The sequence below is a fragment of the Tamandua tetradactyla genome, chromosome 9 (assembly GCF_023851605.1).
Source record: "Tamandua tetradactyla isolate mTamTet1 chromosome 9, mTamTet1.pri, whole genome shotgun sequence".
NCBI lineage: Eukaryota > Metazoa > Chordata > Mammalia > Pilosa > Myrmecophagidae > Tamandua > Tamandua tetradactyla.
This window is the reverse complement of record NC_135335.1, coordinates 26,749,874-26,773,829: the sequence shown is the minus strand read 5'-3', so window position 1 is coordinate 26,773,829 and position 23,956 is coordinate 26,749,874. Positions and strand designations below refer to the sequence as shown.

Genomic DNA, 23,956 nt, shown 5'->3' with positions numbered 1-23,956 from the left:
CTCTTGAACTGTCTCAGCCAGTGTTTGGGGTAGTAAGATGGGGCTCTGAATCTCAGTTTTCTCAGCTGCAGAAAGAGATCATGCACTTCTACAACCTCAACAGTGTCTCTTTGTAAGCTGGCATTTCCACAGCATAGTGGTGCACTTCAAAAGAAATTCTTTGGTGATCAAAATGTTTGGGACTCACACATACTCAGTGCTCCCTCTCACACATTAGCTATAGAATTTTCAAGGATCTAGAAAGTTGTGATCAACTGGCTTCATTTGGATTAACCCAAGACCTCCACATTTATTTGACCTTTAAGTGCTTTAATTGAAGGGCTCCTTTTCATATCCCTAGACACTGTTTCACAGAAGGTAACATCTCCTGTCCAAAATAAGCCCACAAAGTTTGGTTTTCTCTGAGAAGCTTTGTCCATGTCTCTATGTTCCATGCTACTTTTTTAAGATCCCTGCATGAATGTGGACCCGTGGGGTGCTGTGAAGGCTATAAAGCTGGCATCCTCTAGCACCTTACCAAGCAAGGAGGCCCAGGAAACAGAGTTAGTATAGGTCACAGTTAATGAAGGGACAGGCCCCCAACACAGATCTCCTCGTTTGTCATTTTTTTCTTTTTTTTCCAATTCTTCTGCCTCCCCTGGCCCTAAGTTAACAGAAGCTCCACAAACCAAGTTAAGGCATGGAATGAAAGGGGAAGGTCACAGAATGATACTGGGGGAGCTCGGAGTTTGGAGATCCGGTGTGTCAATTCAGGATGATTAGGGCAGTCTTATGGAGTACCATATTAAAAGGATCCTGAGGCTCCATCTAGGCTTGAAAAGAAAGGGAATGACAAGCATTCATTTAGGAAGTGTTTTCTGAGTGCCCATTGTGTGGCAGACACTTCTCTGAAGCCACTGGAAACAGCAGTAAAAAGAAGGCCTTGCCTGAGCCCCCAATCTTGGGGTTTGTTCATATGAAACTTAACCCCACAAAAGATAGGTCAAGCCTACTTAAAATTAGACCTAAGAGTCACCACCAAGAGAACCTCTTTTGTTGCTCAAATGTGGCCTCTCTCTCCAGCCAACACAAACAAACTAACCACCCTCCCCCTGTCTACATGGGACATGACTCCCAGGGGTGTGGACCTTCCTGGCAATGTGGGACAGAAATCCTAGAATGAGCTGAGACTCAGCATCAAGGGATTGAGAAAACCTTCTTGACCAAAAGGGGGAAGAGTGAAATGAGACAAAGTGTCAATGTCTGAGAGATTCCAGCGTCGAGAAGTTATCCTAGAGGTTATTCTTACTCATTAAGTAGATATCACCTTGTTATTCAAGATGTGATGGAGAGGCTGGAGGGAACTGCCTGAAAGCATAGACTGTGTTCCAGTAGCCATGTTTTTTGATGATGATTGTGTAATGATAGAGCTTTCACAATGTGACTGTGTGATTGTGAAAATCTTGTGTCTGATGCTCCTTTTATCTACCTTATCAACAGATGAGTAAAACATATGGAATAAAATTAAATAATAGGGGGAACAAATGTTAAAATAAATTTAGATTGAAATGCTAGTGATCAATAAAAGGGAGGGGTAAGGGGTATGGTATGTATAAATTTTTTTCTGTTTTCTTATTTCTTTTTCTGAATAGAAGCAAATGTTCCAAGAAATGATCCTGATGATGATATGCAACTATGTGATGATATTGTGAATTACTGATTATATAGGTAGAACAAAATGATCAAAAGTTATGAATGTTTGCATTTGTTTGGTGCTTTTTGGTATTTTTTTAAAAATTAAAAAAATTAATTAAAAAAAAGAAGCCCTTTGCCATCACAGAGTTTACATCTAGTGGGTTGATAGCAATGTCTGCTGTGGGCATGGAAGGGCAGAGTGCACACAGCTGTCATGTCTTTACCATTCCTATATCTGATCATCTCCGGGTCCCCTTCCTACTCTGATTCTGAATTGCTGTGAATTCTTGTTTTGTCACCTGAGCAGTCCGCGGCATTTTTAGAGCTGGAAGGATGGGGAAGGTACCTAGTTGAGGGTCAGAAGACCCACAGTTCTTAACCACTAGGCATCACTGCTTCCCCACCATAGTCAACACTGTCCAGGATGGCTCTGATTCTCTCCAAAGCTGAGAGTGGGCACCTCTACATTCCCACTCATTTATTAATTCACCCCCAGACTGCTGCATACCCAGGTGCCAGGTTTGTGCAACAGACCCCAGGGCCTAAATGCCTGGAGATCTGGCTTCTGGGGATTGGGCCCTGCTTCCAGGGAGGAAGTAGGAAGTAAAACCATGCTGGGGCTCCCTCCCTAGTAATGTTCCCTCTTCTTTCCCCATTACCCCATCCAGGGAGAGCTAGGCCTGGAGGGCGACAGTGCTCCCATGGGACCTGATGGCCTAAAGGTAAGTGTGTCCTGGGTCTGGGGAGGGGGAAGGGGGTGTTCTGGCCCTGCCCTCTACCTCTGGCCCTATAGCCCTCCACCCAGGACTCAGATTTTCTCCTCGAAGTACTGCATTCCCATAAAGCTCTGAGGTCAAACCCCTGACTCCCTTTGAGAGCAGGGGTGGGGAGGGCCAACCCAGACCTGCACTGCCCCCAACTCTGCCCACCTGGCCACCTGCATGGAGGTGATGGGATTCCAATCCTGCCTTCCACTCCAAGAAGAAGTCTCTTCTTGACACTTCAGCTTTTCCTGGCCAAGGGTAGATCCTGAACTCCTGCTCTGTGCCAGTTCTAAAGCTAGAGGGTGATACTTAACTATCTGCCAAACACTCTAAAAGATCAGGAAAATGCTAATCACTCTAACGACCTATAAACACCATTTATGGAGGGCTGGTCGTACTAGTACCAGACCCTTCATACATATCACCTCAATCAAGCCTACCATGGAGGTTCTGTCTTTTGATGAGGAACATGACACTTGGAGAGGTTAAGAAACTTGCCAAAGGACACACAGCCAGTGAATGGTATGTCCATAACTATGAGGAAAGGAGCTGAAATTCAAAGCCAGAGCTCACTGGCACCAAAGCTTATGGCTCAAACTTTGTCCTGCCACTTCTGTAGGTGTATCTGTCGGCCACAGATACTGGAAATTTAAACAAGTGCCGGGAGGACATCTGAACCAGGGACAGATGTCATCATCCTCTAATAGCCGTACCCCAGCCTAGGCTGGTCTGTGGCTTCAAACCGCAGTCGATCTCACTGTGAAGTCAGTTCCCAGCCCGGGTCCCTTGTGCCCTGTTGCAGGGCTTCCCCTCTATCACCCACCTATTCTGCATGGACCCTTGGATCACCCCTGTCTTTTCTCTGGGCTTTGATTTTCACATCCATAAACTAAGAATTTACATGGCCAATCTCAGGGCTGCAGGGCTCCATGGATGTCATCCTGTCAGTCTGGTCACCATCTGAAGCTTAAACCTCCTCCCCTGGCTGGCTCCCATTTGACCTCGTGTTTTCCTCACGAAGGTGAGAGTGCCCTCTGTTGTCATCCCCTTTGCTTTCCTGGCCACAGCCCTGCTTCACTGCCTGAGAACCAGGTCCTGGTTGGGGAGAGCTGGGGCACTGACCTCCATCACCCCCAGCCCCACACGCACTGTGTTCACCAAGTGCCTGTGATTTTCTGGGGTGACAGTGATGGGTGCTGGGGCTGAACAGCTTTGGGCACTCCCTTCCCCCCAGCCCCCACCAGTACTGTGTGCTGAGCACTGAGCAGGTGCTTTAGATGAGTTAACCGCTGCAGCTCTTACCACTGCCTCTTGACAGATGAGAAAACTGAGACACAAGGGGGTGGCTTTCTTTCTGCACTCCTGGGTAGCCACCTGCCCCTTGCAATCTTCGCTGGGGTGGGATGGGGTGGAGACTTCTCAGGCTTGGCTGCCTTGTGCTGACTTCCTTGCTCCATTTTTCAGGAATCTCTAGTCCTGGTTTCTTCCTCTTTTACTCCCTCTGAAGCCGGTTCTACCCCAGTCCTCAGACCAGAGTAGTGGCTCAGATATACAGTGTGTGGTGGTGGGAGGCTCTTTTTGAGCCTTGGTCTCCTCATCTGTATGTTGAAAAGTTAGACTTAGGCAACTTATAAGGCTTTTCTGAGCATTGACAGATGCCCTAGGATTCTGGGGTTCCCCAGGACACCCTAGAGCCTATTCTGCATAGAGTCCCCAAGAAAACCCACCGCAGCTGAGGAGGAGCCCAGGCTTGGGGTTCTAGGCAGCCTGTGGTTCTAGCCATGTCTCATGCAGATCCCAGGATGCCAGACTAGGGCCGCTCTCAGAAAACGAGTCCAGCCACCTGGAATAGGGTGCCAGCCTCTGAGAGCTGCAAGCAAAAGCAGCAATCAATATGAGAATACAAAGGTGCAGTCCTGGATCCAGGGGAGACTTTAAGAGGGTCAGCTGGGCCAACCCCTGTCTCCATGTTAGGCTATGCTTGCAATCTGAAAATCTCTGTGGGAAGGAACCTTAGAACCCCACCCTTTCCGTGTGCCTATAGTTTCTCTGTACCAGATTTTGGCACAGCCTGGACTCTCTCTTCCTCTTCTGTGCCATCTCTGGGCTGCTCCATCTGAAACTACTCCCTGACTGTGCTAGAAAACTCCTTAGAAACTTCCACCCAACCCAGTCTCCTGAATTCAGACCAGGCTCCAGTAGGACTGGCCTGCAGAGATTGGCACTCGTCATTCCTGTCCCAGAAGCTCTATTCTCTGCCAGCCTGAGCCCCAGCCTCCAGCTTCATGTTCTCTGCACCCTGTGCTCTGTCCTCTGGTTTCACACCAGTTTGTTGATGTCCCTTGTAAAGCAGGATGACCCAAAACTGGCAAAGACACCCCACTCCCCCAGCCCTCTTCTTGTTACATGTGACTTCATTTCCTCTCCCTCCAGCCTCTCTGAGTGATAACAGCTGGGCTGCATGCAGACCAGCAGCAGGCCAGCCCTGATGGAGCTGGCCTTCTGGCATGCACTGCCCAACCCCTCTGTGGCTACTGCCTACGGGGCTTCCAGGACACCAGCACTAACCATGGTCCAGCCTGGCAGCACCCAACCTGCCCCCACTTTCCCCTTCCCCTGGAAATGCTAGAAGATGGCAATGATGAGATGAGGGCAGCCTGTAGGCTCCCATTTGTGATTGACTTCAAACCCCGTTTAGAAAGCCAACGTTTGTGGAAGCAGAAAATGCCTGCATCCCTTGGGCTTTCACTAATCCCATACAAAGGGTTGATTTTCTGAAGAAATAACCCAGTACCCCAAACTCCTGCAGTCCCAGAAAGACCCTGATAACTGCCGAGTGGATGTCTCAGTTCCCACTTAGTGTCTCAAAGTCTGGCTTCACATGCCAGCTCCACCACTACTACTCCACCACTGGTTGTAGGACTTTCGGCAAGGCAACTTATCTCCACTGTGCCACAGTCCCCTCATCTGTAAACTGGGACACAGAGCACTGACTTTGAAAGCTTTTATGAGTAATAAGTCAATTAAATGGAGAAAGTGTCTGGAATATGGCCTGGATATGGTGATAGCTGCTGTCCACCAAACAGAGGAGTCATCTGCAGCCAGTGAGAATGACAACTGCACAGGACAGGCAGCGACACAGTAGAGTGAGAAATAAAGCTTCTAAGGAAGACTGCAGTCCAATTGGATTGCACCTTTAAAGCTTAGTTTACCATCAGCTAGCTTTTCTGCCTTTTAACACTTGCTTCATGGCTCTGAGTCTATTACATCGAGATAAAAACCTTTCTTTATTAGGAATAATAATTACTACTATTGCCATTATTAACTGCTTTTGTGTTGGCAAGAGTTGAAAATAGAACTCAGAAAATGGAAAAACTTGTAAGGTTTGGATGAATTTTTCCTTTCAAAAAATTTCTTCCAGATCCTTAAACCTTTTTCCCTCCCAATGCCCTTGTGGGGAGAAAGAGCCCTTGTCCCCCAGACCTGAATCCTTCCTGCCAGCTGCATGGGGGCTGGGGAGGCTGGTCTCCTGTCTTCTCTCCCAGGCCCTCTCCCTCCCCAGCCCTGATAAGGACAGGCAGAAATGACCATGGCTGGGACTGTTTCCTTGATGTCTGGGCCAGGTCAACCCAGACCCTCCGGCAGCTCAGGGACCCTCAGGGTTCTGGGGGCTGCTGGCTGGTCCTGCAACTCAGCATGGAACCCTGGGACTTGGGGCCTCCAGTGGGTTTGGTTACTTATTCATTATCTCTCTCCCTACCCAGGGAGACAGGGGCTACCTGGGGCCTGATGGCAAGCATGGCGAGAAAGGCTAGGAGGGGCTGATGGGTGAGGAGGGGCCCCCTGGCGCCCCTGGCATCACTGGATGCCTGGTGAGTGCACGTGGAAGCCATCACTTGGGGCTTCCGGGTAAGAGCAGAAAGTGTACTGATTCAGGCACCTGGACTGGAGGTTGATGGCAGCAGCTAAGTGGTTTCCTGCTGTGGTGCTTCCTCCACCTTGGAGTCTCTGCGGACACCCACTGTTCATGTTGCTCTCCTGCTTTACCCTCTCATGACTCCCAAGGGCCCTCAGAATGGCATCCAGTCTTCTTAAGGTAACTTGCCCAGCCCTGCACAAACCTGGTCCCTGACAGTCTCATCCCATCTGACCCCCACATTCAGCCACACTGAACTTTTTCAGTACCTGGGATCAGCCATGCCTTTCACCCTGGGCCTATGCACCTGCTATTAACTCTAAGAGTCTCTTACTTTCTTACTTCTGCATCACATGCTTGACTCTTATTTGGCCTTCAGCTGTCCTCCAGAGACTCATCCTTGACCCCTAAGTTGGGCCATGGGCCTCTAGTGGCATCCAAAGTCCCCTAAGACATACCAGTGTGGTGAGACTGTCACCACCCCCTCCAGGGTCAAGACCTTGTCTTGCTCCTCTTTTCCTTTTTAATGCCCATTACCTGGCATGTAGAAGGGGATGAAATCCTGTTTGCTGATTGAATAGACAAAGAAGTTCTGGTCTTCCATCCTCACAGAAATTTATATAGTCAGGCTTCAAACATTCATGAACATCTTCTGTGTGCCAGGTCCCTTGAGAATGAAGAAGTGAATCAGAAAGCACCCTGCCCTCTGGGATTGTAGAACTTGGTAGGGAAGGGAAAATTGCCTTGTCTCTGCTCTGGAAAGCATCTGGCATGGTGTCTGCACACCGTGAAACAAGGCTTGTGTGCAGACATCATGCCCAGTGCTTTCCAGAACATTCCCTATTTGATACTGATTGCAACCCTCCGAGGATTCTGAAGTTACCAAGGCTCTTACATTTAAGAAATAGCACAGTTTGGATGTGAACCCAGGCCTGGCTGCCTCTGCACATACTATCCCTCTGCTCTGATGTGGCTGGAACTCAGGACTTGGGTAAGGGTGCAGGACAGGGGGCCTGACTTTAGAGTGCCTTCAGTGTTCAACTGATGACTTGGTATTTGATTATATGGTTGGGGAAACCTGGTATGTTTGCACAGTTGAGCAGAATATGATGTGACTTGTGTGGTCACTGGAACTGATTGGGCTCAGTGCGTAAGGCAGGCTTGCAGATACACAGCCCACGCAGATGTGCAAGTCTGTTGGCATTCCGTTTTGAGCCAATTGGGTGGTAATAACTTGCACCTCTGCTTCTAGCCTAGTTTCCTTGGGCTGTCCATTTCCCTCTCCATTCCCCAAGGGGAGAGGTTTATGCTGTTACCTGGGCATGGCTGCCTTATTTCATTTGGGCCTGCTCTTGAGATTCTCTTTGCCCCCTTGGGTATTGAAATGACTAACCTAGGATTGTTCCAAAAGATCCTGCAATAAATTGGCTGTGGGAAAATCATATTTGTTTCCTAAGATAGAACCAAAGTGCTAATCTCCTTAGCAGCTGTAGCTGGGTGAGCACCCCAAACACTGAGAGAATAGAACAGAGGAAACTTCCCTCATGCTTGGCCCAGCAGTGGAGAAATGGGCCAGGGGGACTTAGCAGGAGGGGTGCTGGCCCTGACTCTCCATCACTGACTTGCTGTGTGACCTTCTGCTTTGCCCCTTGCCCTCTCTGGGTCTCATCCTTGGTGAGATAGAGTTAGAAAGAATGTGCTCTAAGACTCCCTTGAGTTCTCATTCCAGAGATGCTTTTTTAGTGAGCTTTTGATGATTTAATGTGCCCTGGACCCAGAGTCTAAAGGTTGGGCCCTAGTTTCTGGCTCCAGTGTCCAGGCTTTGTGTGACTTTGAACATATCACTGCTCCTCTCTGAGCCTTGTTTTTGTCATCTGTAAAGAGTAAACAAAACATTGGATAAGAAAACATTTTATAAAATGAACCAGAAATATAATTGTCTTAATGAATTTGGAAGTGGACATGTGAATGGCAGCTGGTGGTTGTGGTGGTGATGATGATGACGATGACGATGGGGATGGTGGTGATGGTAGTTATAGTGAGGGTGACTGTTATGGTGGTGCTGATGGTGATGGTGATGATGAGGGTGTTGTTAGTGGAGGAGGTGATGGTGATGGTGTTAGTGATGGTGGCAGTGGCAGTGGTGATGGTGATGATGGAGGTGGAGGTGGTGGTGATGGTGGTGGTGATGGTGGGGGTGGTAGTAATGGTGATGATGATGAAGGTGGTGATGGTGGTGACGGTGGTGTAGATGGTGGTGTTGGTGATGGTTCTGTAACAGTGTTAGTGTCAATATTTTGCCATCACTCCCAGATCTCATAGGCCCAGACTAGAAAGAGGTTCATTGCGGCTGGACTGTGTGTTGGGGTGGTGGAGGAGATCAGGGGATTATATTTACAATCTTTTTGACATCAGGGCTGCAGGACTCATATCTCCTATTCTGACTTGGAAACAGTAGAGTATTTAAAAATAGAATTTTATGAGCCAGCAGGACCATTCCAGAAATGCATCTATGTGGATGGGGGCCCAGTAAAAGTCTGAATTCCTGTGCCACAGCCTCATCCTACTGGATGCTGCATCATTACTCGGGGTTTCCTACCAAGGGATGTTCTCAGAACAAGCAGCTGCCCTTTCCTGGGCAGTGTCCAGGCTCCCGTCTCCCTGGCTCTATATTAAGTGCTCAATTATTGCAGTGCACTGGCAAATTCTGCCAGCTTCTGTGTTGTGATTTCATCATTCCTCACTGAGGACCAGCCAGGGGGAAGGGGTGTCCTGGAAACTGAGCATCTCCATCTCATTTCTAAACTGGCTGGGCAACCAGGGCCAGCAGCCTCCTCTCGCTGAGCCTTACTTTCATGTGCGCTAAAATGGGATAACCATCCCTTCCTCCCACACTGTTGTGAAAATGGAATAAGGTGAATACAATGTAGAGTGCACACATAGTGCTTAGCCTGCAGTTAAAAGCCCTGAGGATTATTCTCATACTTTAATACTTGGAAAATAAGAAATCTTGAGTTTATCTCAGCTGTACTGTCCAATAGAAACAGAAAATAAGTGACCAGTGTAATTAAAAATTTTCTAGTAGCTACATTTTAAAAAGGTAAAAAAAATAAGTGAAATTAACTTTAAGTATCATTTTATTCATTCCAGTATATTCAAAATATTAACATTTCAACATGTAATCAATACAAAGATTCCATAATATATTTTGCATTTTTTTGACATGAGACCAGCACTAAGTCTTTGAAGTCTATTGTTTACATTTACCGTACATCTCAATTTGGGTGCTAAATTTTCATTGGACAACTTAATCCATATATAGATTTTATAAAAGTTACAATTGGCAAACTAGATTCATATAACCAAGGTGCTCCAAACACTGGATTTCCAATAACTGGATTGCTTATCAATTTTACATTTAACTTTTTAAAAAGTAAATAAAACTACGAATTCAGTCCCTCAGTCACAGTAGCCACATTTTGAGGACTCAGTAGCCACATGTGCCAGGGGCCACCCTGTTGGACAACACAGGGACCAGTTTAAGATCTTCATCATTAAAGGCAGAGAAACTGAGTCTCAGCCCAGAGAAGGGGCAGGACTCACCTAGGGTTATAGGAGAGATGAGCACCAGGGTGCAGGTGTCCTCTTCCACCTGAATGCCGACTGTTCTGATGGGAGCTTGCGGGAAGGAGAGCCATCTTCACCAATGCACATTGGTCATGTTGTATCTTCTAAGCATACATGTCTCCCTTGTGCTGAATCAAAGCCAGCTACCCTGTAATTTCTGTTCACCAGCCATTCCTTGAACATGACTGCCCCCACTCCAGGACAGCTACAGAGATATTCAGGCAGGAATCAAGTCCCTCTGGGATGGCCCAGGTCTTTCCACATACCTCTCAGACCTCCTCTTCTTACCCGTCCTCAGCTCAGTTAGTCAGGGCCTCCTCTTAAAGGGCAACTTTAAGAGCATTAAAGTGAGCATTCAGCTCCTTGGTACAGCAACCTGCCTCTAGCCTACTGGCCCCAAGAAATGTGGGTAGGGCCTGGAGCGCAGATGGAAGTATCACCTCCCTGGCCCTACCGCATATGCTTCTGTTAATGTGGCTGGAGGAGCCAAATCACACCGGCTGGTTAGTGCTTTCCAAGAAGACAAATGTTCTCTCCAGTTCCCTTTGAGCTTACATATGCATACTTATACATGCTCACTCCTACTAGACAATTTCCCTGATCACAGACAAAACCAGTTCAGCCCCTCTTGGGGCAGGGCAGCCTTTTGGTATGTCCTGTGTGGGAGGGGCAGAGTGGCCCAGTAGAGAGTCGTCTGGTAGGGAGTGGCCTAGGTGCCCAGCCCAAGTACCCCTGTGAGGAGGGGTACTCCACAGAGAGGAGTCCGTGTCTGTTGGACAGGGCCTGGAGGACTCTGGAGAAGTGACACAGCATCTCAGCTGTGGGGAGCCAAGAACAGCCCTCCTGCCTGCCTTGTGTCATCACTGGGCCTGAGCCTGGAGGTGGAACTGGGAGTATGACAGATCTGGGATTGAATGACGGACCAGCTGGGACCCTGGGCAAGGCCTTTTGCCTTGGGGACCTTCAGCTGACACCATTGGTGGAGGAGTATCAGGTCATTAGGAGGGGAACAGTTCTTGGCAGTGCGGAGAGCTGTTCCCCTCAGGACCATGGGGATGGGGGAGGGTGACTGGTGGTCACCACGACAACAGTGACCATAGAGACTCTCTGGTCTGGCCACACCCACATTTCCTGGGGCCATTAGGCTGGAGGCAGGCTGCTGTACCAAGGGGTTGGATGCTCAGCTCCGAGAGGCAAATCCTAATTGGAGGGGGGATGAGGAGTGACTGCTGACCAGGGCCAGTGTTTCCCTTTGGGGTGATGAAAAAGTTTGGAAATAGTGGTGCACAACATTGTGGATGTAATTGTCACTGAATTCTACATTTAAACATGGGTAAAAGGGTAGATTTTGTTATATATATTTTTCCACAATAAATCAGAAAAAAAATAGAATTACTGCCCCCATTTCGTAGATAAGGGCACTGAGGCATAGGAAGTTAGGTCACCTGCTCAGAGCTCTAGGAAGAGACTTCAACCAGTGCATGGGTCAGCCCCAGTGTCGTCCCTTTTCTCATCTGCCTCTCTCTCTCTTTCTTTTTCCTTTTCTCACTTCAGGGTCCTGAAGGAAAACCAGGACCCTGGTTTTCCAGGGTGAGAAGGGCTGGACTGGAGCCAAGGTGGGCTCCCTCCTCTCTCCCCCAGCACAGTTCCACCATATCCTCCCCGTGCATCCCACAGGGACCACCTCATGTCCCTCCTCCTCCTCCTCCCTGCTCTCCATGTGCCCCCCATCCCTCTCTTCCCCCTCCTGCTGGACCTGGTAACATCTTATCTCTCCTCCTGCTGCAGGGTGCCAAGGGTTACCAAGGACAGTTGGGTGAGATGGGTGTCCCTAGAGACCCTGGACCCCCTGGCACCCCAGTCCCTAAAGGGTCCTGGGGCAGCCTGGGACCAATGGTGAGGATGCTCTGGCTGGGGTGGGTGAAGGGGTGGGGGTCAGGCACAGAACTGGGGAGACTGAAGACAGAAAAGGAGGCACCAGCAGGAAGTGCCTGTGAGCTGAGGGCTCTGTCATTTAAGCACCAGAGCATGCACATCCAGCCACCTCTTTGGGAGCGCGCAGAAAGCTGCAGCTCCTCTCCCTGGAAAAGAACACACAATAGAAATACTTACTGCCATTTCAGAGGGTTTGTGTGTCCCCTGGAGACCTCAAGAGACCCAGATCCATTAGCCCTACTGTTGGGGTGGGGCAGGAGCAGACCGTGGAAGTGCTTATCGTGGGAGAATTTTCCCCCTGGGGATAGATTTAGGAGGATTGGGTGAGGCAGCGGCAGGTCTTGGGTGAGTTTAGGGCATGGTGCAACCAAAGGAACGGCCCTGGAGGGTCTGACACTGTAGGGGATGAGAACCCCTAGAGGTGGGTGGGGGGTGTGATGGTGGGAAGAAAAGAGTGAGGCAGCATCTCTGGGTGGCTGGTGTGAGCTGATGAGCACCAGCTGGCTGGGGGCATTTGCCGGTTCCCCCAGGGTGTGTGTCCCACCCTGGCTGACGTCCAACTCTCACATGAAGTCATGGAATGGGGAGCCCCAAGATGTGTTGTGCAGCTCCCCATTTCCCCACAGAGACAACAGATGGCAACTCCCATAGGGGCACAGGGCAGAGTAACATGTTGTAAAATAATTAGGAAGAATAGATGTTGAACTATTTGCTACCTTTGTTTTTAATATAATTGCAAGATTTCATTTAATTTGTACTGATGGCTCTGTTTAACAAATAATTCACGAAGTCTGAAAATTTAGCATTTGGCTCTGCTGAGCCCTGGAGCTGGGAGAAGAAGGGCTGGTGGGGTGGTTCCTCCAGGACCTGGGCTGAGGCACAGACCAAGCTTGCTCTGCACCGAGGCAGGGCCTTGGTTCTGGGCAGAGGGAAAGGGAGGGGCTGCGGCTGGCCGGGCTGGAGCCTGAGGGGAGGTGCCTGTGTCCTCACCGGGTGGCCACTCTTGGTCCCAGTGATGGGGGTCTAAGGAGAATCAGGACTGGCTGACTATGAGGTGAGACGATGCTTCTCTTCCCTCTGACCCCCTCAGCTCTGCCCCACATCCTTCCAGGCCAGAGCCCCTGAAAATGGGGAAGTGGGGGAGGACCACAGAAGTGATGGGGGCAGTAGGGAGAGCGAGGCCCTGGGCCTTTGCTAAGCATTTCTGGGGATGGGAGCACCCGTTCTTCAGCTCCCCAGGAGCCCATTTTCACATTCAAGCTGGCACTCCCATGAGGTATGTGAGCTAAACCCACTTTTCACATCTGGGAAGACCAGGGCTCAGCATGCTTGGGGCTTGCTCCAAAAAGGAAACTGAGGCTCAGGGAAGTTAAGGAACAGGTGAGAGTTCCGAGAGCACGGTAGGGTTGAAGTGGGATCCTAGTCCCAGTCTTAGTTGCTCCAATTCCAGTGTCTGAAAGAGGTAGAGCAGGGAGGGAGGAGAGGGAAAGAGCAGGAGGGGTGATCCCCAAGGGGCTAGGGGGGCTGGAGAGAGGAACCCAAGGCAGGTGTGTGTAGTTCTGGCGACAGGGTAGGAAGTCGGTGGAAGCATGGGTCTTGCCCCTGCCCCTCCTTGGAGGGCTTAAGCTGGCTCTCCAGAGAGCTGGTCCCTGGTCTGTCCAGAGCTGGTGGGCAGAGCTCCTGACTGTCCGGGCTGGTACCCCCGTTAGAGCTGAGCCCCAAGACATGGCCTGCTGGGCAGCCTTGCCTCAGAGAGGCCACAGGGATGGATGGCTCAGAGCCACACAGCGAGCTGGGCCCTGGCCAGGGCCCTGTTGTGCAGCTTACTGTTTCCAGCCCTGACTTCCTGTCCTTTTGCATTTTCCTTCCTGAGTCCTCACTTCCCCATTCTCTCACCTCTTACCATCCTGTTTTCCTGCAGGGACACAAAGGCATTGTGGGGCCCCTCGGACGTCCTGGACCCAAAGGCAAAAAGGTGGGTGTTTGGTCTTGGGAATGCATGTGGAGGTCGGCTCTGGGGGAAGCAGCAACAAGCCCCTTGGTCCACGTGGCACCCAAGGTTCAGGCAGGAGCACCCCTAGCTCACAGGGCTGCTGGCCAGGAGGCTGCCCACAAGGTGGGTTTCACTGCTGCCTCCCCCTCCCCCTGGAGCCCTTAGACCCTCCCTCCACACATGTGCATGTGGTGTCACCTCTGCCCGATACCGAGGGACAAAAGACACATTCCCTGCCCTCACGGGGCTCACAGTCAAGCAAGGGAAACAGACATGGATCAGGCCAGGAATAACAGTTGGATTCTATTACCCCTGTGCACGTGGGCATCAGAGCCCTGCTGGGGGTGAGCTCACCCGCACAGCAAGAGGGAGACATCCGAGCCAGCCGAGAGCCCAGGATGGAGCCTGAGGAGCAAGAATTCTCAACAGCCGAGGAAGAAGCCAATGAGGCAGAGGGGATGTCGTGTCCATGCACCACCTATGGCTGCAGATCCAGGAGAAGAGAGGAACTGCTGGAATGAACCTTGCAAGCAGCAGCCCCTACCCTATTGTGCAGAATGGGGGTCACCAACGGCCATGGCCTTGGTCCTGATTCACCTCAAGGTGGCACCTGGCTGGCCCCAGAGTCCAAGTTTCTGAATCCTGTGTTAGCAGCACTGGGTCCCTCCTTCTTGTCTTCCTCCCCTCCTGCCCCCTCTGCCTCCCCCTGCCCCAATTGCCCAGCTGGAAGGCTTCCCACAGGCAGTCCCCTGCTGTCTCCTTCCCCCTTATGCCTTTCCTCCCTCCTTTCTGTGACCCAGTCAACTTCTGCCTAACTACCTGGTGAATCAGCCCGGCCTGGCTGGCTGTCCAGCTGGCCCCTTCCTCCTGCTTGGAGAAGAACAGATCTGAGATCAGAGGAGGCTGCAGTTTCTGGCAGACCCTGAAGCAAACTGTGGACAGTGCCACTTAGAACCCTGGCCCCTCTTGGGTCCTCAGTCTTCCAGGGCTGGCACAGAAGGGATTAGCACAGACCCTGAAATGAGGAGTAGGCACAAGGCCCCCAAGGCAAATGCTCTGGCCATCTGCAGTCCCCAAAGCAGTCCCTGTGGCTGCTGACAATCAATCCTGACACCAAACATGCCCTCAGGCTGCCAAGGCCATGGTGGGCCCTGGGGTTCCTGGGGCTCAACCACCTTACCTGGAGTGGATGGAGCCTTGGGAAAGGGAGGCCAAGAAGGACATCAAGCATGTGTCTAGCTTCAGGGTTGTGTCTCCTCCCCCTTGGACATCTTGTCTGGCTTATAAGTTATTATATTAATGCAGTCATTCATCCACCATCAGACAGGTATTTATTAGGGACTTAATACATTCCAGACCCTGAGCTGCAGTCTGGGAAATGATACTCTAAAGAGATGTAAAAGGAAAATGTCACATGAATGAAGAGCCAGCCACCAGCTATGGATGGTGCTAAGAAGAAGAGATTCTTGAGAGAAGAACCAAAATGCAACAACCATGCACAAGCTCTTTCCTCAGGATGTCTCCCATGTGTGTTATCATGAGCCGGGCCTGGACATGTCAATGTCCCCTGTGACAGGTGGGGATACTGAGTCTCCACAGTGCTCAGGATCAGTGGCAGGAGGGTGGCAGTGTCAGGACTCGGACCCCATCTGTCTAATGCCAGGCCCTGCTTCCCTAGCCAGAAATAGACTCTTAGATGAGCTAATATGCTGCTTACCATGCAAATCCCCCGAGGCCTGCATCTGCAAAGTCGGGAGCCAGAGGGATTGGGGAGATGGGATGAAACCCTCGGAAGAAAGATGAGAGGCTCCCCCAGCTTTTTGATGCTCAAAAAGACTAAATCTTCAAATTATAGCTGTGTGATTTGTCAGGGGGCCTGCAGGGTCTGAAGAGCTGGCTTTAGGTGCAGTACACCCCCTGTTCCCTGTGTAGTCTTGGCTCAGAGACCTTCCCTCCCCAGGCCTCAGTTTCCTTGTCTGTAAAATGAGTACAGACTTCCCAGTAGTGCAGGATTGCTGCATAGATTCTATGAAACAAGGTATAAGATGTACCTCACCCAGTCCTGACATGCAGAGCTTACTGGATAAACATAACCTCCTTTCTCCAAGCTCCCCTGTCCAGCTGCCTCCCTCCACTGCAGGACCAAGAACTGGGTCATAGAGCCATAGAAAGTGGACTTGGCAGAAGCAGAGGGAAATCCTGCTGTCTGGGCCACCTCGCTGGGAACAACTGGTTCCACACTGTGGGCCACATCCCACCCCTCAGCCTCTGGCCACAGGAGCCACAGAGAACCCAGCCAAGGACCTACAGCCACCAACCCTGGCTGATTCACTCCAGGGACCTTCTCCAGCCCCAGGGAGGAGCTCTCCTCCTCCTGCCTCTCCTGCACTCCCTGTGACAGTAACAATGAGGGGGGTCAAGGCTGCCCTGAATGGCCCCCCAGGAAAGATGACACCAGTTCCCAGGTGCCACGTAGTTCTGTGCCCAAGGTCCTGCTGTTGGCTGTTCCACTTACACCGTCCTTGTAGCTGGCAGGTGGTGCCCCATCCCACAAACCTGTGGGTGGCCCAGGTCCAGGGTGGCCTGCAGTGGCCCAAGGCTCTCAGCTCATGGCTCTGCTCCTTCCCCAGCCTGACTCAGACTCTTCTGTGCCACAGGTCACTGCTTCATTACCAACAGCCACTCTGAGCCTGTCGACTGAGCCCCTCAGTGCACAGCAGTGTGCTGAGCACTGACCTGCATTTCCTTGTGGAATCCTGTGCAACAGGCAGAGGGACGACAAGCCCATTTTGCAGCTAGGAATCTGTTCTAAGGACAGGATGCCCAGGCCGGCTCACTGCTGAGTGGGGGCAGGGGAAGCCCTAGGACCTTCACTAGGGCTCATCCTGGGGCTGGATCTTTGTCCATCTTTTCCCAGCAAGGTTCAGAGAAAGGGGCTCTTAAGGAGGACTGAAGACCTCTGAGCGAGTCACGTCACCTCTGTGCCTTGCTGTCCCCATCTGTAAGTGGGGATGACAGCAGTGCCTGCTTCATGGGCTGGGGCAAGGAGTGTCTGAGTCACCTGTGCTGGTCTCATTTCATAGGTTCCTCACACTGCCCTGTGGGCAGCACCCATCATTCACCCTGTTTTGCGGCTGAGAAGAGGTCAGGGAGGGCAAGCAATTATGGAGGGTCACCCAAAGTTGGAGTCAGCGACAAGATCTCTGACCTGGCACCTGGGCTTTTTGCTATGACCTCCAGGATCCTCCAGCTTGAGTGGTTGGCATGGTGGTCTCCAGGGGCATGGAGGGGGAAGAGCCCTGTCCTGTGTTCTCAGCATCCTAGATCCTCATCCTGGTCTGGCTGAGATGTTTTGTAGCCCTCATGCCCCCTGCACCCCCAGCAGCCCCTTCCCTCTCTGGCCTCAGTGGCCCAGCAGTCACCCTGATGAGGCCAGACGTTACCTTCACAGAGGCCCTTTTGGCACCAGTGTGAAGGGCCTGGAAGTCAAACCTACCTCCTCAGGAGTGGGAGATGGGACCTAAAGCCAGTTCTGTGTTCACAGGGGGAGCAGGGCAAGGCTGGCAAGGCTGAGGGGCCCCCTGGGCCACCTGGGGACCAGGTAAGTCCCCCCTCTCCCCTACCCCAACTTCTTCTTTCCCCACCCTGGATTGTCATGCAGGTGGAACTGGGGCCAGATTCCTGGGGGGAAGGGGAAGCTGGACTGGGCGAAAGTGCTGCCAGTTCTGCAGAGGCCGTGGGCGGTGAGGCCTGACCCAGCCCTGTGCATCTGGTGCCCCATGCTTTGCTGCCCTCCTTGTTATTCAGGGCCCAGTGGGTGACTGAGAAGACGCAGGGACCCGGGGGACCCTGGCTACCCTGTGAGTATCCCAGTTTCTCACTGTTGGCACACAGGGAGGGTTATAAGCTGGGGGTCCATGGCCCCTGGCCCTGCTGCATGCTGCCCACAGTAGGACAGCCAAGAAGGCAGCTTTCCTTCTACAATTAGTGCTCAGGCTCCAAACATAGACCCACCTGCAGGAGGCCCCTGGGTTTCTGTTCACCCTGGGAGGGGAGGGGCAGAGACCTTACCTGAGGGCAAGGAGGGATGGAAAGGACAAGGCAAGGGCAGGGACACATCCCTGCCTTGCGCTGCTGCTTGTTTCCTTTGTGCCACCCCTTCCCCTCGGAGGGCTTCGGGGGCTCTTGGGCTGGGCCCAGGAAAGCTCTCACAGCAGAGGTGGTGGACGGGCTCAGGAGGCAGCTCCCCAGTGAGCTGCAGGTGCCTGCCAGGCTCACAATTCTACTTTTGTGAATTTTTGCAGAAGAGGAAGCTGAGACAGGGAAAGTGACACCTGGCTAGGAAGACAGAGGGTTTCTGGCCTGCCTCCTCCAGATTGGAAGAGACCCTCAATCCCCTCCACATGCGGCCCCCTCACCTGCTTCTCCTTGGCTTCCAGGGTCAGGAGGGTATCCAAGGCCTCTGAGGAAAGCCCGGCCATCAGCGCCTGACCATGAGTGGTGTCTCCGGCACATTCCTCTGCCCCGATGGAGAGGAGTTAAGGAACCAGGCCCTTTACTTCTTCAAGGGACCTCCCTGCAGGGGGCTAGGACAATCCTATCTGGTTTCTACTGCCCTGGTCCTGGGGACACCCCCAGAGCCTGCACCCCCAAACCCCTCCCCACCCTACCTCTCCAGGCGGAGACTGGCCACCCTCCCCCGGAGAGAATCCTGGGGCTGCCTTGTGTCATCTCACCTTGGTTTGCACGGGCATCTGGGACCCCAGGGGTGGCCGGGACCCAAAGGATCCACAGGTAAAGAGGTAAGGGGGCTCCTTGTCACCTGGGAGCCTGAGCCCCGGGTAGGGTGCTTTCTAGCCATAGTTCCATTTCCTCCACCACAGCCCCACAGGACAGAGGCTCAGGATGGAGGTCAGCCGTCCAGGCCTCTGGGAGGGAACAGCATGGGAGTCAACCCTGCTGTGCCTTCCAGCATACCATACTGTTGATAGGAAGCAGAAACGGAGACAGGCAGGCAAGGGGGCTAGAGAGACACCACGGAGACAGTGAGGGTGCAGGAAGGCAGGAAGGTTTCCTGCCACAGACCTGGCGTCCCTGCAGGGCCCTCCAGTGGTTGGGTCAGCTCTGGCTGCCCCCATGCCCCAGCTGTGCCTGGTGCCCCACACTCCCAAACACCACTCACAGATACCCTCACGCCTGAGGATCAAATGGGCCAGCCTTGGGCTGGGTTTAGGCTCAGACCAGGACATTGCCAATGTCCAGGGCCACTGCAGGGCAGGAGTCAAGAGGGGCCACCAGGGCCAGGACAGGGTCAGTGGCAGTAGATGACAAGGCCAGTCCTGTCTGAACTCACAGGTCAAGGTGACTGGGCCCATTTGCAGATGCAGATGCTGAGCGCCAAGAGTGAAAAACCTCTCAATACTGCCCCCTCCAGAACTCCTGGTGTGGTGCACCACCTCCAGGCAGCCTCTGTCATGTGCCTCTTGACTTTTAAGGGACCAAAGGGAAAGCAAGGCAAAGCTGGGTCTCCAGGCAGGAGGGGGAGCCAGGTGAATACCGGCAACTGTCCCTGCTCTGCCAGCCTCCCCTCCACCCTGGAGCCCTCACCAGCTTCTCCTGTGCCCTAGGGCCTGTCAGGGCTACCAGGGCCCCAGGGCGTGGTGGGGAGGCAGGGCCCTGAAGGCGTCACTGGACCAGATGGACTTCCTGGCAGGGACGGCCGAGCAGGACAGCAAGTGAGCAGACTTGGGGATAACACCTGGTCTGTCCACTCAAGACGACATGGTGGGGGACTCCCATAGGCCAAGAGCCAGGAGGAGCAGGTTTAGAAGCTTAGAAGGGACATCATCAACATATCCAGAAGTTCCCTGTGATGCTGTGGGGTGGGCAGTCCCCCCAAGCCTTGGGACCAAGGAATGTGACCCATTCTGACCACCTCTATTCAATGTCAGCCCCAGAAGGCAATTCAGCTCATCTGCAGGTGGGCAGAGCTCTTGGGGTGTAAGTTCCCTCCCCTTTGTCACCAGCACACCTTCAGCTGTTTTATCCCCAGGTGCCGCCTCCTCACCCGCAGGCACTTGATCTGCAGTACGACTCCCTTCCCTCTGGCTGCACCCAGAGTTCACCCCACCTTGGAGCTGCCCTGCCTCCTTGACAGCCTGTTTCTCAAATCCTAGGAGGGCCTCCTTTGCCCTCTTTCTTTACAGGAACTGCAGGGAGATGACGGGGACCCTGGCCCCTCGGGCCCTGTTGGGAAGAGAGGAAATCCAGGTGTGGCCGGCTTCCCTGGAGTACAGGGGCCCCCAGGATTCAAGGGCAGACCCATCCCAATTCCCCCACCCGCCTCCTGCCTTCCTGCCTTGGCCCCCACCTGCACAAGTACTGCCTATGACGGTGCTGCCTGCTCTGCACCATGGGTCAGGGCCTGCGTGAAAATGGATGTCCACCTTTCCGTTCCTACCAGGGTCCCTGCCCATGTCCTCACGCAGACTTTAAGAGTTGAGTTTGTTCAGGTGGCGATAATCACCGCCCCTGCCCAGACTCTGGAAACCAACTAGTCCTTGCTAAGCGTCCGTGTGCGCCCTCTAGCGGGCCTTTGTAGAAGCACAGCGGCTGCTCGCCTCTGGGTTCTCCTCCGAGGAGAATTTAGAAACGTTCCCAGAGTGACTTCAGTAGGGGAGGCAGCTGTGAATCAGTGTGAGCCCGGGGGTAAAACCAAAGAAGAGTGGGGTGAGTGAAATTAGACGTGCTTCTTCTCTCCGGGGGCTTGAGGCCTAGTTGGGGAGGGGCTGGAGCCCCTGTGAGGGCAGGTGCAGAGAGGGAGGTGGCCTGGGCCCCGGACGCCGGGAATGATAAAGAAGGGCAGGGGACATTCTAGTGGGAGGCACCTTGCGAGCAGAGGGTGAAGACGGGGACATCATGGTGTGTGGGGATGACAAAGAGGAGTGTGGAAGCCTTCCTGGACCTTGGGTGCCAGGAGAAACCGTCCTTGTAACGGGACAGAAGGGGCCGCCCCCAGGCTTACGTCTGTGACCCAAGCGTCAGGAGCCCTCTCCTGACCCTGTGGAATCACAGTTCCCAGGTCCCACCCACTGCTCCTAGGACCACCACCTCTGATGGGAACCTTGGTATTTTCCTTGAAGGGTGAAAGCAGGCTATCCAGGCAGCTGGGTCTCCCTGGAAAATGAGGGACAGAGGGTGGAATGGGACTTCCTGGGAACCAGGGCGAGCCTGGATCCAAAGGCCAGCCGGTGAGTGAGTCCCTGGGAATACACCTGCTCACACCCCACACACATATGTGCACACATGCAAACACGTTCCCGCAGGTGCAGACACACGTGCACTCCCAGAAGCATGCGTCTGCCCAGGGACATGGGTGGGAGACGCTCTCTCTGCGCACCAGACCCGGGCCTGCCTCCCGTGAATGGGGAGAGGGAGCTGGGGAAAGAGGCTCCAGTGGTGCCTGCAGAGGGAGAGGCAGGTCAGACCAGAACTCAGGTCATGCTGACTCCTGGCCCAGTGCTCTTTCCATTCCATGCTGCCGCCATTCCCCTCTCTCTCCAGGACTAAATTCAATGTACTCTTTCCTTGAAAATGATCAAAAAACTGAACAAAAATTAGTTGGGACATGTGGAAAACAAATAGCAAATGGTCTGAATAAATAAAAATAAAAAGCAGAGATTGTTAGATTAGATGAAAACGTAAGAGTCATTTTACAGTGTTGTGAGAAATCCAGTTTAAATAAAAAAGAAATACTTTAAAGTAAAAATGTATGGTAAAAGATATACTTTGCTAATGCTCATCCAAGAAAACCAATGTACTATTTTAACAACAGACAAAATAGATTTTGGAGCAAAGAGCATGAGCAGCAATTCATTATGATAAAAGGATCAATTTAGTAAGTTAACATAAGAATCATAAATTTACATGTACCTAACAATAGAGCTTAAAAATGCATGAAACAAAAACTGGTAGAACTATAAGGACAAATAGACATATTCACAAGTACAGTCAAGGATTTCAATACTATTTCTCAACAATGGATAGAACAAGTACACAGAAAATCGGGAAGGATATAGAAGATTCGAACAACATAATGAACTAATTTCACCTAACTGACATTTATAGAGTGCCAGACATTAACATAATACATGTGAATTTCAAGTGCATATAGAACTTTTCTAAGACAGACCATATTTTGGTCCATAGTAAATTTTAAATGATTCGGGTTCTACAAAGTATGTTCTTTCACTACAGTGGAATTAATTTAGGACTGAATAACAAAAATATGTCTGAAATAATACCCTAGTATTTGGAAACTTACTAACAAACTTAAAAAATTTGACACATGGGTCAAAGTAGAAACCAAAAGTGATATCTCATTTGAAGACAGGATATAATAAAGATTGGAATAGTATATAATGAACTAGAACACACTAAGCCATAAGGAAGTATAGAAAATAAAAAGCTAATTATTTTTTTAGATCAATAAATCCTCTAACAAGGATGATTAGGTAAAAAGGAGAGATGATGGAAATGCTAAAATCAAGAACAAGTGCTATGACATCACCTCAGATACAAAAGGCAGTAAGAGGATAATAAGGGAATTTTATCTTTTAAGAATATTATGAACAGCTTTATACCAAACAATTTAACAACTTTAGATGAAATGAACAAATTCCTTGAAGGATAAAACCACCAAAAAAGAAACTCATGACCTAAATAATCTTGTATCTATTAAACAAGCTAAATCTAGTTAAAAAGCTTCCCACAAAGAAAATTTCAGACCCAGATAACTTCACTGATGAATTGTACAAGTTCCTCATTGTGTTGGTTTGAAAGCTGCCAGACAGTGATATACCGGAACTGGAACAACTTTTAAAAAGGAGAGTTTAATGGGTTCCAAGTTTACAGTTCTAAGCCTATAAAAATATCCAACTAAGGCATCCAGGGAAAAATGCCATAATTCAAGGAATATTGATGGGAACAGAACAGCTCTGACAGATAGGAAGTCACATGCTGGCATCTGCTGGTCCCTTGCTCCTGGGTTCTGTTGCTTTCAACCTCTGCTCCTATGGGGGTTCTTCAGTTTGCTTTCCCGGGACTGGCTTTCATATCCTGGCTTCCCTTGACTCTCTCTAAGTTCTGGCTTGCTTAACACATGGCAATATCTGCTGGGTTCCAAGCATCTCCAAACATCGTGTCACTTTTCTCGAAGTGTTGGCATCTGTGACAGTTCTACTCTGAAGTTTCTGTTGGCTCTGTCATTTCTGTCATTTCTCCAAAATGTTTACCCTTTTAATGGCTCCAGTAATCTAATCAAGACCCATCTAGAATGGGTGGTGTCACATCTCCCTCTAACAAAAAGTAACACTCACATTGGGTATGTCACATCTCTGTGGAAATAACCTAATCATTAATCATTAGGAAAATGTGCATAAAATCCACTATGAGATGCCACTGCACACCTGTTAGAATGGTTAAGATTTTAAAAACTGACCATAACAAATGTAGGCAAGGATGTGGAGCAAGTAGAACACTACTACTCTGCTAGTGAGAATGTAAGATGGCACAACCACTTTGTAAAATGTTGGTCAGTTTCTTTAAGAGTAAAGCATATACCTACCATAGTCAGCCATTACGCTCCTAGATGTATTTACCCAAGAGAGATGAAAGCATTTCTGAAGACAAAGGCTTATACCTCAAGGTTGATAGCAACTTTAGTTGGAATAGCCTGCAGCTGAAAACAATTCAACAGTCCATCAGCACATGAATGGATAAGGAAATTGTGGTATATCCATACCATTGAATATGACTCAGCAATAAAAAAGGGTTGTACTCTTGATACATAGAAAAACATGGATCAATTTCACAACAAGTACACTGAGTGAAAGAAACCAGATTAAAAAATAATGCATTCTGTGTGGCTCCATTTACATAAAACTATAGAAAAGGCAAACTATTCTGTAGTGAGGAAAAGTGGTCCCTCCAGGGAGAGTTGGCAGAAGGAGAGATTGCAAAAAGGCATGAGAAGCCTTTATGGGGTAG

At 50.8% G+C, this 23,956-nt stretch overlaps 1 protein-coding gene across 1 annotated transcript in view; it reads left to right on the top strand.

Annotated features, from left to right (window-relative positions):
- LOC143646857 (uncharacterized) overlaps positions 1–11,555 on the top strand; it is a 90,157-nt gene extending 78,602 nt beyond the window's left edge. The window contains exons 13-14 of the transcript XR_013157670.1: positions 2,343–2,396; positions 11,536–11,555. The gene's annotated coding sequence lies outside the window, so the exon portion shown is untranslated. The remainder of the gene's footprint in view (positions 1–2,342; positions 2,397–11,535) is intronic.
- Positions 11,556–23,956: the final 12,401 nt, after the last annotated feature.